The sequence below is a fragment of the Bos taurus genome, chromosome 7 (genome assembly GCF_002263795.3).
Source record: "Bos taurus isolate L1 Dominette 01449 registration number 42190680 breed Hereford chromosome 7, ARS-UCD2.0, whole genome shotgun sequence".
Lineage (NCBI taxonomy): Eukaryota > Metazoa > Chordata > Mammalia > Artiodactyla > Bovidae > Bos > Bos taurus.
This window is the reverse complement of record NC_037334.1, coordinates 103181460-103199689: the sequence shown is the minus strand read 5'-3', so window position 1 is coordinate 103199689 and position 18230 is coordinate 103181460. Positions and strand designations below refer to the sequence as shown.

The following is an 18230-nucleotide window of genomic DNA, read 5'->3' as shown; positions in this document are numbered from 1 at the left end:
ATTTATTTCAAAATAAAAATTGAGATATGGATAACTGAATAGCAAGGGAAGTTAAAAGTTGTCATAAAGTATGAACCTGCATTGCATATTTCCTTTTCTGAAAATGAATTAGACAATATTAATAGTAGATCATGAAAAGAAATAGAAAATGAAAGAATTGTGCTGACTTAAAAAACCAACACTCCAGCAACAAATTCTATCATGAGAATATCACCTTTCAAATGTAAAACAAAGAATGAATTCAGGTACTGGGAATGACATACTTAGCCTTCAAGCAAGGTTTCCATGCCAGTTCTAGTTTAATCCAAGTCATTGCAGCAGCTAAATGTCAAGGGCATGTGACAGCTATTCCAGGATTGATGTGCCATGAGCTGGCTACCTCACTTCACCAGCTCTTTGCAGACAGGTGTTTAACTCATAAAAATCATGTTTAAAATGCTGGGCCAAGATCACTTAGATGTAGGATATTCCCTTCTTAGCAACCAAATAATAGCATGCATTTAAATTAAAGAAAACGTAATTGATTAAGGGTTTGTACAGCCTGTATAAATGAAGGGAAAAAAAAAAATACAACCAAACTATCTGAACTATGCCCTGAACTATCTGAACTATTTTAATTTTTATTAAAAATAAAATCAAGAATGACATTGCAATTCTGTTCAGGGGCTTCAGCTTATCTCACTTTTACAGACATCCCCCCGCCTCCCCTGCCACTACTAACTCAGATTATCTAAACATGGGTGAACTGTGACTTCTGTAAAACATATTGTCTGACTGGATGTTGGATGTTAGAGTTTAAGACTTTGCAAGAATATATGAAATGTATCAGTTACTGGTCCTAATGAGGAATAAGAGCAGAGAAATGTTAGATAATGGTCAAGAGATTTTCTTGACCAAACTGAGATTTTCTAAAGTAGAAATTTCTACTGGATATCTAGAGTAGAATTTCCCTGTGATGTTGGCAGATTAGTATACAACAATGACTTCCAAATGATTTCCAAAAGAAGATAGTTTTACATGGCCTGTCTAAAATAAGAACTTCATCAAATATGGTCCACACATTTTCACTGATTATTTTCTGCATTACCAGTAAGGTCACATTTATTTGACCTATTTTTGGATTAATATGACTAAACATTTTTTCTCATCTCTTGATAGTAATTGCATAAAAAATTATCTATCTTCAGTTTATTGCCATAATGCTACTTGCAGAAGAAACAGTTCACACTGTGTGAATTCTAATATTCTGCAAATGAACTGGAACTTAAAAATTCAGAGGGAGAATCTGAAATTCAGTGGTCTCCTAGCCCAGCTTCTGGTAATTACCATTATATTAAGGAAAGAATTCAGAATGTAAAGTTAGGTCAAAGCTATTCTCTGTAACAGTAGCAATGAAATATAATAGAAAGTTGCAAGCATACTACCTTCACATACATGCCGAAGTGTGGAATCCAATATATATTTGCCCTACAGAGACACTGTTCAAATGATGCATTCACCCGCTTGTACTCATCACTGCCATGTGGACCTTCAAACCTTCTCCTGGGCTATATACCACTCCTGAAATTGTGCCTTCTCACCTATTTTTATCTCAACCCCCTTACATAACCTATAATCATAGGTTAATGATCCAGTGGATGGATATCCTAAAACCTGTACTTTAACCCTGGATCTGCTGAGGTGCAATAGGTCAGGTAAAATCTAGAAAACTCAAAGGTTAAATTATTATCAGCATGCAAAAAGTTCCAGTCACAATCTCTATTTTTTTGTTGTTGTTGTTTTTGATTTAGACACAGAAGATGAAAATCAAAAGTAGTTTTTGGAAAGGAAAACTTACACATACAAGCACACTATGAAACTAGAAAAAGAAAACCAATTTTCACCCAAACATTGTGCACTAAAGGGAGAAATCTCAAACGACCCAGGAAAAAGATGAAATTCAGTCCAGTAGAGACTGGTTTTCTATTCTGCAGTAAGTTAGCAAGGCATTCATGTGACTTACACTCCACAGTGTTGGAGATGGCAAGAGCTAAAAGATTTTAATTAATGAATTTATATGAATTTGGATATTTTATTGAATACTTCAAAAACAAAACAATTAGATACTAAATTAAAATTTAACATTGTAATATGATTATACAATGTATTTAGAAAGTATCAGGATGCTTAACCAGAAAACTGTGTTTGTCCCAACAGTTACGTGTATATTCAAATGTAATTTGGATAAAAAATTAGCATCAGAAGGGTCTATTTTTGGAACATCGTGAAAAAATAAACTAAGAAATATAGTGTTCTAGAAATTCCAGGTGAAGATTTAGCTTTCCTATTTGTGCTGAAACTTATTTTACTTTAGTACTGGACAAATTAAAAAGGAAACAAACAAAAAATCACTTTGGATTAACTTTAGAGAAATTTGACTCCAATTTGTGTAAGAAGTCCTCTGCTTCATTGTGTTTCTCTACTCTCATTCAGAATTACACCAATTAGAAAATTCTGTTAGATGTAGTGAAATTAAATTCAATCGTATTTATTTTTTAGCTATCTAAAGATACATGTTATTTATCTCAATTGCTTGTAAATGACTACACTGATTTCAAGAAGCAAACTTCAGCATCTCCTCGTTTAAGAGAAAAAGCTGAGAATCTTAGACCACATGGATGCTGTTTATCCAACTAACTACAAATATTTATTAAAAACCTATTGTTTGCCAAATAATGTAAAAGCTCTTAACAAATGAAAATTAAAAGGACACTCCACCAACAAACTGTTCAAAGGAGTGGAAATATAAACACACGAAATTGTCATTATAATGTACTAAAATTCATAACACCAGAAAATTATGGGAGAAATTATATTGCTTGGTTGGGAGGTGTTTTTCAACAGGAATGCAACTAGTATTTTGGGTGGAATGATTTCCCTGTACTCTTTAGACACTGTTCCTTAAACACTGTAAAATTTAGGCTTCCAGTAGAACTCTGCAATCATTATGACATACATGGTAATAACTCATAAAGCCCCCATTCATGTTTCCAAGCACCTCCCAGTAACAATGGGGAGAACCACTGTTACTAGGTATGTCTATGGATGCTGTCAAAGCTATCAATATCAATTCTATGAAAGGCAAGAACCTAGGAACCCATTTAGGTTTATCCAGATTGTCATGTGTTCATGTAAGGCTATACTGCTCATGAACAGCTTACTTAAAAGGCAAATTACATGTTAAGATACCTGTAATTCACTGTGAAACATTTCAGCAGAGGCAGCATGGTATAATATATAGTAATGTTAATGATTTGCACTTAAATCCTAGGTGCAGTCATTTGAATTAATCAAGAATTCACACAACAAATATTTTTAGGTATCCTTCTTATCAGAAAGTCAGTTATCTTTAGTTCCTATCAACACAAGAGGCTTTGCTGAATTACTGGAAGCCTAAACAAATGGATGGTCAGTCATGGAACTAATGGTGGTCAACACAGTGGACAGGCTGAAATATTTTAGAGACCCTTCCCATCCTTGCAAAATAGGAATGATTTCTATGGCAAACTGCTAATCAAGTCATGGCTCGTGCAGACACTGGAGAACTTTGAAAAGGGCAAGATTCCGCTATTTTACTATAAGTTCCCAACTATGCTGTAATGAAAGCTGCCTCAAAGCAAATTCTGTCACACATACCAACATTTATTAAACAATCACTCCTCAGCAAGGAGACACAAACAGTTTATATTCTGCCAGCTATATTACTTTTCAGTCTCTTTTTTTTTTATGTTCTCTGATCAACTCTTTTCATGAAAGATTCTCTAGAGTCAGATCAGACAGTATTCCAGAGGAGGAACTCCATTACATTGCATGGCAAGCATCAGGGAGCCAGAAATTCTTCTAAACAGATAGAGGCACAGGCACACACAGGACTCAAGCTTCGGGTACCAGATGTTTCAGGACGCTTACCACCTGGTCCTACGGGGCGGGGGAGTATCCGACGCACATATCTTGAATATCACTAATTATTCCAAGATGCTGTGTTAACAGTTCCACACTCAACATGAGCAGTAATAGGCTACTAAACTTGGACACGACTGAGCGACTGAACGACAGCAAATTTGCAACAATGACAATTTCTAGGATTTTATTTTATTTTAAAAGTCAAAAAATGTTGATATAGATAACAGAGGCTCTGGAAATTCCCTTATAAAAAAATAGTAGCTGATCACTCATGGAATATGGCTCAGGAAAACTGTATCTAGAGATGAAATGGAGACTAAATTTTATAAATATGTATATACACACATGTATATGAATATTATACTTGTATATGTTGAATTATGTTAAAATAAATTATTGAGAACATAGAAACACTTTAGAGTTAATCCCTAATATTCCTGTATCCAGTCATACAGGTGAGCAATTTAGTTGTCTAATGCAAAATAAAAGAATGCTGATTTTAGACTATATTTATCTATGTCTTCAGTGAAACTTTCTTATATATTTGAATCAAACATCTTAAAAAACATAAAACTGAAAATTCACCAAAGTTGCTAAATAGCTTGAATGACTTTTTTGAGTATGCTACCTAATAAATAAATGTGCAGTAGAATGTGGCCTTGGTCTTAATAACATGGAAGTAAGACTGTAGAGAAATAGCCTGCACTTACCTATCTTTAACTAGAAACTAAAAGAACTCTAGATATGCAAAACAAATTCCTTTAATATTAGCTTTCCTATTTTGTTGGTGTAGACTTCCTCAGATTTCCATATCAAAAAAAAAAAATTTTTTTCCCATGTTCTTGGGCTCTACCTCCCTACTCCTTCTCCTAATCCTATAAACAAAACTGAATCTTACTACTGACAAAATACTCTCTAAATCCTGTCCCTATTAAATAATTTGTATTATTCATTTTACCTCCTAACTTTGAAAGAGAATTTTCTATCCGTTGATCTGTATTCTTTGCCTTCTCACAGTCCTTCCTAGGTGTCTTAAACAAACAATTCTACTGAAATTTCTCCCCAGGTTATCCTAGTTATTAGCTTTGATGACCTCCTCTGTGTCTTTATCTAAAAATTTCTCCTCAACTTCCCACACTGTTTACCACTGTAGTCTTGCAATGTTTGTCTTTTTCCCAGTCTTAAACCTTATATAATCTTGCTAACCTCTTCTACAATTCAGGCTAGTGCTTTTCAGTTTATTTTTTAACTTTGGAATGTAAGAACCCAAAACTTATCCTGCCTATTTATTTATTTATGTATTTGTATTGTGGTAACATTGGTTTACAACATCATGTAAGTTTCCTGTGTATAATGTTACATTTCTACTTCTATATACATAATAGCATACTTAACACCAAAAATTTAATTTCCATTTCTCACGTGTTTTTCAATTTTATTTCCCAAGTGCTCTTCCATTTCCACCCCTGAAATCTTAGTATCCCCAAGTCTTTTAATCTTATAATAATTTTCTATATTTTATCTTATCTTACCAACAACAAATCGGGCTTTCCTGATAGCTCAATTGCTAAAGAATCCACATGCAATTCAGGAAACCTGAGTTCGATCCCCGGGTTGGGAAGATCCCCTGGAGAAGGGAAAGTCTACCCACTCCAGTGTTCTGGCCTGGAAATTCCATGGACTGTATAGTCCATGGGGTCACGAGGAGTTGGAATGATTGAAGGACTTTCATTTCACTTCACTTCACCAACACATCAGCAAAAATGGTTTTAACTCTCAACACCATGAAAGCTTTTACATTATCTCCTACTTCTTTATTTCCAGACTGGCCATCTCCATTGCCAAGCCTTTAAAACTTAAAACAAACAAACACACACACACAACCACCAGAGTATATGATTTCTTACCTATGTCTGTTTTAAATGTCCAGCCTGCCCAGCAGTTTCCAGGAGTCGCCTGTAGTCTACAGGGGATAAGAAACATCTCTGTAAATATAATACCTTGGGTAACTATGTCTAGAATTCTATGATTGGACGTGATAACTGAATAAAACATTTGAGAATTGAGGCAAGATTGCTAATGAAGATGCATTTTTAGTAGTAACTGATATCTCTTAAATGCCTCCTGAGGTGGATATGTCCTGCTAACTACAAAATTCATTCTATTAAGTAGGCAGTAAAAGGTAAGGTAGTATCAGAAGGAGCCTTCCCTTTTCACTCCATCCCAAGGCAACACTCAAGGTCTTCTCTAATTAAAAGATGAAAAAAAAATGTATTTAAAGGACATATGCCTGAAAGGCTACCAAATTAGAATTTTCAGTGTTTTCAGATCTTGCTCTGCTCTTTCTTCTGCCACAAACCTCCCCTTTAATTTTCTTTGTCAGAGAATGTCATTACCACTCATCACATCCACCAATATAGAAAACTGCTTTGCCTTCTGCTCTCGTTTTCATCATTCCAGATATAATTGTTCACCAATTTTGTTAACTTTACTTTTTAAAAAATTCTAATTCCTCTGCATTTTAAGGGGTAATTTCTTAATGTAGATACTCATTACTGTAATAAGTTTGAATAATAATAATCACAATGAATAAGAGGGTATAATTCATTGCTCCTCCTTTATATACCATCCCCTGACCATGGAGACTTGTCATATTTTCAGAAATATTATCTTATTTAAAAAGTATGTGGAATACCTCCAGTTAAAATGTGCCAATAGTTAAAAAGTTATTTAACAAATTAAGTTCAAATTTCTTGTTTGTTCTCTGTAGCTCCTAACTCTTTGTGTGCAAATCTCACTCTGATGTCATGTCTCAGCTTAAGTACTTCCTCCAAACTGACATTTTCCCCCATATTAGGAAACAATCTCTCCCTCTTCTTAATGCCTTAGAATTTATTTTTATTTTTCTCATCATGCTTTTCACTTTCAATCTTATGCTATAACTGTTTATGTGCACATCCTATGTACAATATGCAAGTCAAATACGTAAGTCAAAATGGTGAGCGTCTTCAATTTTCTTTGTTGTTCAGCCTCTCAGTCGTATCCGACTCTTTGCCACCCTATGGACTGCAGCATGCTAGGCTCCCCTCTCCTTCTCCATCTCCCAGAATTTGCTAAAATTCATGTCTATTGAGTCAGTGATGCTAATTGTCTTAATGTACTAATAATCTGATGAATTAATAAATCAATGTTTAATTCTATATTTGGAACATACATATATAGGCTTAGAATTATTACAGTGAGAGCAGATTGGTATTGCTCGGAGATACAGAGCAGGTGCATAAGTAGAAAACTGTAGACAGAGACCAGTCGGGAGGCTACTAAAATACTCCTGGCAAAAGGTCATGAACAAATACATGAAAAAGTATGACTCTTATCTCATTGTATTTTACTATCCAGCTGCTTAAAGAGAAATATCCTTATCATAAATTGCCTCATAAATTTAAAGAACTGAAATCATTAAGCGTGGAAAGTTGACTCTAGTAAATTACACAGGTCCTGGCTGTCATTCTAAGATGGGAAGTTCTGAGGAAATGCCATATTTTCTGAAGTTATATATCTTAGTAACTAAATGAGGACTGCAGTGGGAAATCATCACTCTGTCTCAAACTCTGTAACTCTGTATAGCCTGGCTCATCTTTTTTTTTTTTTTTTTGCATTTCACAGTAAGTAAAAAAACTGAAAGACTGGGTTGATGACTGTTATATCACAACCATTAAGAGGAAATAAGGCAAACTGTCCATCAAAGGAGTGACAACAACAAAAAAGAAATTATCGAGTTTCAAAACGTCCAAAACTGATAGCCTTAGTAGCACAGTCATTTTCCAGTGGTCTCCCCTTCAAATTTCATGTTCTAATAAGTAAAAAGGCCAAGCAGATGGCCACTGGTCTGGAAAAAAAAAATCACCCTGGAAGTTTCATAAGTGTGATGTTTCTGAGTTGTATATATTATCTACCCACATTTTTCATACAGATAGTGTAAGATCAAGCCACTCAAGATGGCTGTTCTCTTGCTCTCTATACACTCCAGTGCCTCATCTATATCCTACTCACCTAACTAATCTTTTACATACTTGCTCCAGACCCCAACTAATGACCGGTCTAACTTCAGCCACTGTGATAGATTGTGTCCCCCTTCTGGTTTCCCAAGAAAATGATGAGCTAACCTGACATTGATTCACATATAATTGTTTACCTTCCCTGCTCCCTGCCCCTGAGCGAAGGCTGCCCCCATGCCCTGCCCACCTTCTGCAGCACACAGTGGAGGATTGCTCCAAGACCTTGCTTTAGACATGCAGGCTTCCTCAGCCGTTAAACCACTGATGGCTCTGCTGTTGACCCCTAGCCCTCTTCTTGGGCTTGTGGGCCACCTGCATGGTGCAGCCCAACTGATAGGATATGCATTAAATATTTCTGCTATAATACTGAAGGCAGCTGGCTCTATTGAACTAGATACAGCATACTCAAAATGTTACACAAGAGCATAGAAGCAAATAAAAGCTGCATGAGTATTCAAATAAAACAGTAAACTAGAATTGTTTTGCATGGAAATGCTTCCTTCCATGGGCTTCCCAGGTGACTCTGTGGGTAAAGAATTTGTCTACAATGCAGGAGATACGAGAGATGCAGTTACAGTCCCTGGGTCAGGAAGATCCCCCTGTCGGAGGGCATGGCAACCCACTCTAGTATTTGTGCCTGGAGAAATACATGGACAGAGGAGCCAGGAGGGCTACAGTCCATAGGGTCAGAAAGAGTCAGACATGACTGAACCACATAAACACACTTCCTACATTATATAATGTATCACTGACCAAGAGCCAAATTTAAAATTCCTCAAGTATCCATTTTTTAAACTACATTGCATTATAGAGTAGCTAATACTAAGAGATATATCAGTTACCTATGCCCACTCTGTATTTCTACTGTTTCACTGGAATCAGGGAAAGAGCAGAACTATAACCAGAATAGAGTGATATCTCTAATTCCTTCTACAAAAACAAAAACAAAACAAAACTCTTATCTTCTGGTTTCAAAGACAGTGCCAGGCTTCCACTAAATGCTAAAACAGTGCTATATCATTATCATATATCTCACTTAAAGATCTTTCTTTTCCATCATCTTAATGTTCATGGTGGTTTCAACCACCATCTCCCAAGAGAGAATCTACCATTTGAACCATTCCCCCACTTTTCCTATTAAAATATAGCTGCAAATGTTTTGCTTTCTTACCTACAGGAGAAATCTCTTAAACAGACGAGAAGCTTAATAAAGTCCTCTCAAAGGCATCAGGTTTCAATCCCTGCTGCTGCTGCTAAGTCGCTTCAGTCACGTCAGACTCTGTGTAACCCCATAGGCTCCTCCGTCCCTGGGATTCTCCAGGCAAGAACACTGGAGTGGGTTGCCATTTCCTTCTCCAATTCGTGAAAGTGAAAAGTGAAAGTGAAGTCGCTCAATCATGTCCGACTCCTAGCGACCCCATGGACTGCAGCCTACCAGGCTCCTCCATCCATGGAATTTGCCAGGCAAGAGTACTGGAGTGGGTTGCCATTGCCTTCAATCCCCGGGATCTGTAAATATTATTTTAAAGAAAAATGTCATTGCAGATATGATTCAATTAAAACTCTGGATATAGGAAGTTATCCTAGTTTACCTGAGTGGGCCTTAAAGACCATAGCAAGTATCCTTATAAGAGAGAAACAGACGGAGGTTCAACACTATATACAAATGAAGGCAGAGGTCCATGCAGTCAAAGCTATGGTTTTTCCAGTAGTCATGTATGGATGTGAGAGTTGGACTGTAAAGAAAGCTGAACACTGAAGAATTGATGCTTTTGAACTGTGGTGTTGGAGAAGACTTTTGAGAGTCCCTTGGACTGCAAGGAGATCCAACCAGTCCATCCTAAAGAAATCAGTCCTGAATATTCTTTGGAAGAACTGATGCTGAAGCTGAAACTCCAATACTTTGGACACCTGATGGGAAGAACCGACTCATTGGAAAAGACCCTGATGCTGGGAAAGATTGAAGGCAGGAAGAGAAGGGGACAATAGAGGATGAGATGGTTGGATGGTATGACAGACTGAATTTGAGCAATTTGTACATGAATTTGAGCGATTCTGGGAGTTAGGGATGGACAGGGAAGCCTGGCATGTGGTAGTCCATGATGTCTCAAAGAGTCAGACACGACTGAGCAACCAAACTGAACTGAACAAATGAAGGCAAAATTTAAAGTGACTCAGTTCAGAGAAAGGAACAGCAGTAGTAACCAAAGCTGCAAGAGGCAAGGAATGGAATCTGTTAGAGAGCCTCAAATGGCTGCAACCCTTTCTACATCTTAATTTTAAACCTCTGAACTCCAGATATGGAAAATAATAAATTCTTTCTGTTATACACCACCAGGTTGGGATAATTTGTTACAACAGCCCCAGGAAATGAATATAATAATTTAATTAATAAATCCCAGCTAACTGGGTCAGGATATCTTGCCCCTGAAAGAAATGTATCAAAATGATGTACTCCTAGAGAAAAATCTCTAACTTAATGGACTATATTTCATATTGTTGGGAGTTTAGCTATGTTACTCACAAGTGTAAGAGAGTTTCTGAGTTGGAAGACAGTGTGAAGTCAGTAGGTATCACCTAAACCTCTTCATACAATCAAGTTTGGAAATAGTCAATCTTATAATAGTATCTTAAAGTATCTTTAACTCTTCAAACAGTTTATCTTTTTTCCCCTGTTATTTTTTTCTTTCAAACTCAAAATAGCGAAAGCACTAAGTTAATAGCCAACTATTGGAGTAAAGATCCTGAAGAGTTTAAGGCACAAGATCACTCCAGCAGCATTTGAACATTACACACCAGCTAAATCCTACCAGATATTAACTCAGAATACAGGCTGCGTTCTCCAATTAGAAGAGTGATCTATCTTGCAGAATGAAATCTAGTGAATCAGAACTACCTGGATATCATAAGAGCCAAGGTTCACTTTAAACAATTAGATCTAAGGAAGATAAAATGAGAAGACAGAAAACATACTTTGAGAGTATTTTTTTACAGAAAGCATAATTTTTGAAGGCGTAAGATACTTTCTGTGTGTATATTTTGTAAATAAGAGAGAAACCTTTGTTAACTCTTCTTTCTTTCCCTTCTATTCATTCTTCTAACTCCTATGCCTTGAATATGTAGCCTTTTATTCATAATTTTGTGGACCTGTATACTCTCTGAGCAACTTTATTTTTTCCCCTCTTCATTTTCATGAAGATAATAGACCAGAGAGGCAGCAGTCATTTTATGTGTGCTATTACCAGATTAATAATTTAGTAAGAAGAAAATTAGAAACGTTATGTCATAATTTTAGTTGCTATTTTATTAACACTTTTTGGAGTATAGTGTTTACTCAGAAAGGAGGACTGAAATAAGAATACAGCCCATTTATGACCACAAAGAATCTGTGTAGCTACCATCTAAGTCAATGGGAATCTGGGGTTATTATACAGGTTATATCATGACTTTCCTGTGCATGTATTTTGAAATACTGCTTGAGATTTTGCTGGTTGTATGTATACCTTGATAACTTGGGATGGAATTGGTGGGTCATAGAGTACACATATCAATTTTAATAGATAATAACAAATGACTATGCCAATGTGTTTTAAAATTTATACTCCCACACTGTCTTATTTTTTTTTTATTTTACCTATAATGACAGGCACTATTTGCTTATAATGTGCATTTTCATCTGATGGAAAAGTTAAGAAATTTATCATACATTTAATAGCCATTTGGGTATCTTTTTTTATGATGTCACTGTTCAAAATGCAAGGCAGTAACTCTCTCAGGTTGCCTACATTTTCCTATTAAAGGAATTGTTTGTATATTCTTTGTATAAAATCTCTTGGTGGCATGTATTGAAAATAATCAATCGTTGGTTAGCTATTCCCTTTTACTACTGTATTCAGATAAACATAATTCTTATATTCAATGTGGCATAATATTTTCCTTTATACTTAGTATTTCTGTGTCACACTTAAGAAAACATTGCTTACCTAAAAATCATGAAGATACTCAGATTATTTTCTAGAAACATTCTTACCTTCTACACTACACTTCGCTTGGTTTTCGTTTTTATATGATGTAGACAACGCACTGTAACTGCATTCTGCATGGCGATTGTCTGGGGAATGGCATAAGGAAGGCACTGTTTCTTTGTCTTAGTTGCCATTCAGTTCAGTTTGGTTCAGTCGCTCAGTCCTGTCTGACTCTTTTGACCCCATGGACCGCACATGCCAAGACTTCAGACTATGCTACAAAGTTACAATAATCAAAAGAATATGGTACTGGCACAAAAAATACAAATATAGATCAATGGAACAGGGCAGAAAGTCCAGTAATAAATCCACCTATTGTCAATTCATCTACAACAAGGGAAACAAGATTATACAATAGAGAAAAGACAGGCTTTTCAATAAATAAACTGGGAACCCTGGAGAGCTGCATTTAAAAAAAAAAATGAAATTAGGACACTCTAACACCATACACAAAAGTAAACTCAAAATGCATTAAAAACCTAAAAGTAAGGCTAGAAACTATAAAACACTTAGCAGAAAAGATAGGTAGAACACTCTAACATAAATCCCAGCAGTATCTTTTTGGATCCAACTTCTAGAGTAACAGAAATAAAAACAAAAATAAAGAAATGGGACCTATTTAAACTCAAAAGCTTTTTCATAGCACAGGAATCCACAAACAAAATGAAAAGACAACACACAGATTGGGAGAAAATATTTGCAAACAATGAAACCAACAAGGCATTAATCACCCAAATTTACAAACAGCTCATGTGGCTCAAATTTTAAAAAAAATAATAATAAACACCCCAATCAACAAATGGGCAAAATATCTAAATAGACATTTCTCCAAAGATGACATACAGATGGCCAAGGAGCACATGAAAGGATGTTTAACATTGCTAACTACCAGAGAAGTGCAAATCAAAAGTGCAGTGAGCTATCCCTTCACACAGTCAAAATGGTCATCAAAAAGTCTACAGACAGTAAATGCTGGAGAGGGCATGGAGAAAACGGAACCCTCCTAGACCTGGTGGGAATGGAAATTGGTACAGCCACTATGGAGAACAGCATAAAGATTTTTAAGAAACTAAAACTGGAGCTACCATATGATCCAGCAGCACCACTTCTGGGCATGTATCCAGAGAAAAACAGTTAGAAAGGACACGTGTGCCTCAGTGTCTTTGAAGCACTATTTACAGTAGCCAGGACACGGAAGCCACCTAAATATCCATCGGCAGAGAAATGGGTAAAGTAGATGCAATGTGTATGTACAATGGAATATCACTCGAGTCATTAAAAAGAATGAAATAATGCCATTTGCTGCAACCCGGATGGACCTGTAGATTATCACACTAAGTGAAGCAAGTCAGACAAATACATGATATCACTTATATGAGGGATCGAAAAAAAAAATGATACAAATGAACTTATTTACAAAACAGACACAGACCACACACTTTTAAAACTAATTCATGGTTACCAGGGAAGAAGGGTGGGGGAGACAGATTGAGTCTGGGATTGACACATACACACTGCTAGGTGCAGCAGTAAAGAGTCCGCCTGCCTACGCAGGGGATGCAGGAGATGCAGGTTGGATCTCTGGGTTGGGAACATCCCCTGGAGGAGGAAATGGCAACCCCCTCCAGTATTCTTGCCTTGGAAATTCCATGAACAGAGGAGCCTGGTGAGCTACAGTCCATGGGGGTCACAAAACTTTGGACACAGCTGAGCGACTGAGCATGCATATTGAAAATAGATTACCAACAGGGATCTACTTCAAAGGACAGGGAACTCTGCTCACTACTCTGTAATAACCTAAATGGGAAAAGAATCTGAGGAGTAGATATATACATTACTGCTACTGCTAAGTCGCTTCAGTCGTGTCCGACTCTGTGTGACCCCATAGACAGAAGCCCACCAGGCTCCCCCGTCCCTGGGATTCTCCAGGCAAGAACACTGGAGTGGGTTGTCATTTCCTTCTCCAATGCACGAAAGTTAAAAGTGAAAGGGAAGTCGCTCATTCGTGTCCAACTCTTAGCGACCCCATGGACTACAGCCTACCAGGCTCCTTCATCCATGGGATTTTCCAGGCAAGAGTACTGGAGTGGGGTGCCGTTGCCTTCTCCGAGATATATACATATGTATAACTAAATCATTTTGCTATGCGCCTGAAACTAACACAACATTGTTAATCAACTATATCTCAATATAAAATAAAACTTTAAAAAAGGCATTTCCCATTAAAGTCTATGATAATGAAAGCCCTCTATTGAGTTGGCTCCAATTGTGTTTTGTTTTTTTTTTTTCCTACTTCAGTTTCACTGGGGGCTTCCCTTTGGCTCAGCAGATGGTAAAGAGTCTGCCTGCAATGCTGGAGGCCCAGGTTCGATCCCTGGGTAGGGAAGATCCCCTGGAGAAGGGAATGGCAACCCGCTCCAGTATTCTTGCCTGGAGAATCCCATGGACAGAGGAGCCTGGTGGGCTACAGTCCATGGGGTCGCAAAGAGTCGGATACGACTGAGCGACTTCACTTTCACTTTTCACTTTCACGAATTGGAGAAGGAAATGGCAACCCACTCCAGTGTTCTTGCCTGGAGAATCCCAGGGACGGGGGAGCCTGGTGGGCTGCCGTCTATGGGGTCACACAGAGTCGGACACGACTGAAGCGACTTAGCAGCAGCAGCAGCAGTAGACTTTATTTGGTAAGTGGTCTTTAAAAAAGATTTTTAAGACTTTCCTGGTGATGCAGGGGACATGGGTTTGACCCCTGGTCCGGGAAGATCTCACATGCCGTAGAGCAACTAAACCCGTGCACCTCAACCAACGAGCCAGCTCACAGCAGGTGTAGCTCTGAAGCCTACACACCGAGCCTGTGCTCCACAGTGAGAGAAGCCACCGCACTGGGAAGCCCACACGCCGCCACCGAGAGGAGCTTCCGCTCACCTGCTCGCCACGACCGGAAAGCTGTGCAAAGCAAGGATGAAAATAAATAAATGCATAAATTTTAAAATAAATAAAAAAGATGTTCAAAACTTCATTACTTCAGATCTTTTATCAAGTTGTAATGTATGCTAATCCGCGAGCATGCTTTCTGATTTCATCCTCCATTATTATCATTATGTAATTTTGTTTTCATTGTCCCTCTTCATGATGCCTAACTTTTAATACTTCCCATAAGGGGCATTTTAGATACTGCTTCTTCCTTGAAAAATTGACAGTTTTTTCCTTCTACAAAGTAATGAGCAATTAGTAATTTTTATTGTTCCTTAGTGTATTGCTTTATAGTAACACACTACATTTATTTATATACATTTTTTTTTCCTCTAAAAAAACTTACACATTCCTCTAGAGAGATAATTTAATTGTATGTGTATCTAACTTTGATAAATTGTATGATATATACAGAACTGATATTCAATAGGTTACATTTACTTGAAGGATTCAAAGTAAGTTATCACACTAGTGTTCCCTGGGACTTCAGTTCAGAACTTCCCATGCCAGAGTCCCTTCCTTTATATGTGACCTGTTTTGAAAAGTTATTACAAAATTTTTAAGTTCAATGTGGGTAACTTTAAGGACAATTAGCAAAATTGATGAAAGTTACAAAATAAATACATCATAAAATGTACTTTCTGGCTTCATTATTTAACACAAATATTATTTTTCCTTTTATCTATTTTCAGAGGAGACAGTGAATGCTTGATTATTCAAGAACTGATTATACAGTTTGCAAATTATCCAGGCCATTGACTTCTCCTCCCTTCCGCTGAGTGACTTTTGTCCATTTTCCCTTCATTAGCATTGGGAAATTCAGAGGAACTAAAAATTGTGCAATTCAAGCCATTCAATTTTGCTTCTTGCAGGGGAATAAATAATGAAGGACAAATTTCAATTATTTGTCAAAATAATGCTGGGAATTTTTAATGTTCTATGTCTGCCATTAATACAGTTAATTGACAACTGGCTCTGTATTTGGTATTTGAAAATAAATTAGCATTCTTTATTGCCCCTTCAGCAAAATATTGTTCATTATGATGAGTGGCCTGGTGGCTCAGACAGTAAAGTGTCTACCTGCAATGCAGGAGACCCAGGTTTTATCTCTGGGTCTGGAAGATTCCCTGGAGAAGGAAATGTCAACCCACTCCAGTATCTTGCCTGGAAAATTCCATGGACAGAGGACCCTGGTGGGCTGCAGTTCATGGGATCACAAAGAGTAGGACACGACTGAGTGACTTCACTTCACTTCATGATGAGTGGCTAGATTTCAAGATTAATCAACATGCGTGTGCCACAAGCTCTATAAATTACTCCCTGACATTCCTAACTAAGTAGAAACTCTACCAGTGAAAGTTGTGTCCAACCACAATACTCCTCCCCAGTTACAGGGTTTTACCTTAACAGGTGAAGAGGCTGTCTTCTCAGGCACAACTCCTAGTAACATAAATATCACTGAAGGCAACATCTCATGTATATGCAAGTTTCATTAAGTATATGATGTGAGTTACATCTTGAATATCCCAAAGAATATGAAGTGAGCACTGGTAGAGAATGAGAAAGTTAATTAGGGCCGATTCAAAGGGCCCCTTAGGTAAGTATTTTAACGTTCAGCCTGTAACACTTTCATTAATATTAATACCTATTGCCAATACCGGAGAAGGCAATGGCACCCCACTTCAGTACTCTTGCCTGCAAAGTCCCATGGATGGAGGAGCCCGGTGGGCTGCAGTCCATGGGGTTGCTAAGAGTCAGGCACGACTGAGCGACTTCACTTTCACTTTTCACTTTCCTGCATTGGAGAAGGAAATGGCAACCCACTCCAGTGTTCTTGCCTGGAGAGTCCTAGGGACGGGGGAGCCTGGTGGGCTGCCGTCTACGGGATCGCACAGAGTCGGACACGACTGGAGCGACCTAGCAGCAACAGCAGCAGCATTGCCAATACACAATTTACTAGATTAAAAAAATGAAAGAAAAGAGAAAAAATGAAGCTAAAGAGTCTGACACCTAGTGTACAGAGAGACAACTTCAGAGAACTGTTAGTGGCTAAATCAACGGCATAAAAAAATTTGATTGATAGACATTCTATCCACTATCTCTAGGACCCTTCTGATTTTAATAAAAGTAGTTAACCCACAAAAAGTGGCAATTCTAACCAATGTTAATATCAGACATAGTGATTTTACTGAAATGAAGGTGACTAATCAACATGCAAAGACAGAAGTAAGTATGAAGAAATGAGCCATTTTCCAAAATGTAAATACAAAAAAAAAAAAAAAAAAACTGCAGAAAGAGCCTATCAGCAAATACATTTTAAAATAATGTAAACTATTTAGAAACACTATGGTATAAGTTAGAGGAAAGAGCAAAAATAAATAAATAAAATTTAAAAACCACAAGGATTTTAACCAGAAATAAACCTGGGGTAAAACTTAGAACATTCATACACAGAATACGACTGTGGCATTTTTGCTTGAATGTCTGCTAACACTGCCATGTTATTGTTGGGACCTACACCTGCCTCGGGCAGGAGTGTGTGTCAAGGCTTGTCTTTTTCTGCCAGACAGGTGGCACTTGACTCACTCTGGTGAATCAGAGGACTCTACTTGTGTGACCTAACAGAACCAATCAAAATCCTTTACCTGGAATTGAAAATGCATACATTTTCCCTCTAGGTTTACTGAGAAGTAATCACCATGAAATACTGCAGAAGTCTACAAAGTACAACATGTTGATTTAATATACATATATCACAAAATAATTACCGCCATAACTTAGGTGACACCTCCCTCACGTCTTATAATTTCCACTTCTTTTTGTGGTGAGAATATTTGAGATCTACTCTCTTAGCATCTTTCCGATATATAATACACTATTATTTAGTCACCATGCTGCAGTTTTAGATCCCCAAGCTTACTCATTTTATAACTGGGAGTTTGTGTTCGGACCAGCACATCCCCATTTCCACTATCGCCACCACCACCATCAACCCTGGCAACTAGCATTCTACTCTCTCACTGTTTAGCTTTTTTAGGTTTCACATGTAAGTGATACTGCACAGTATTTGTCTCTCTCTGTCTGATGTGTTATTTAGCATGATGCCCTCCCGGTCTGTGCATGTTGCCATGGGATTTCCTTCTTTCTCATGGCTGAGTAACACTCCATTGTGCCATATCCTTAAGCCTCTTGACAGATGGACACTAGGTTGTCCCCATAATTCACACCTTGG

The 18230-nt window shown here is 37.4% G+C and overlaps 1 long non-coding RNA gene across 1 annotated transcript in view; it reads right to left on the bottom strand.

Annotated features, from left to right (window-relative positions):
• Positions 1-8764, bottom strand: part of LOC132345803 (uncharacterized) — a 40098-nt gene extending 31334 nt beyond the window's left edge. The window contains exon 1 of the long non-coding RNA XR_009495370.1: positions 5850-8764. This is a non-coding gene — a long non-coding RNA (uncharacterized lncRNA). The remainder of the gene's footprint in view (positions 1-5849) is intronic.
• Positions 8765-18230: the final 9466 nt, after the last annotated feature.